Raw genomic sequence first — 330 nt, 5'->3', positions numbered from 1 at the left:
TGAACTAGGGGAGGCAAGCAGAGGGTCAACAACTCCCAGAAGCTTCTCTGCTCAGGAAGTTGGGTGTGAGGAGACAGGCAAAGAAGTCTCAGAACTCTCAAGCTTCTAGAAAAGATAAAGGTCTTTGGGGTTCTGGAAGTGGGTGACATGGCTTCATTCCTTGACCATAGGCAGAAGAGAGGAAAGAAAAGAAGGGCAGAACTTGCCTGTGGCAGTGACCCATGTTTCATGTAGCTGGAGTTGGAGGCTGAAGATATAGGGCATCTGGATGGAAAAGTGAGACTCACTGGTCTCTGGGCAGGACTTCACCAACAATCCCCACTCAAGAGC

Source organism: Castor canadensis, chromosome 11 (genome assembly GCF_047511655.1).
Source record: "Castor canadensis chromosome 11, mCasCan1.hap1v2, whole genome shotgun sequence".
Lineage (NCBI taxonomy): Eukaryota > Metazoa > Chordata > Mammalia > Rodentia > Castoridae > Castor > Castor canadensis.
This window is presented reverse-complemented; position numbering follows the sequence as displayed.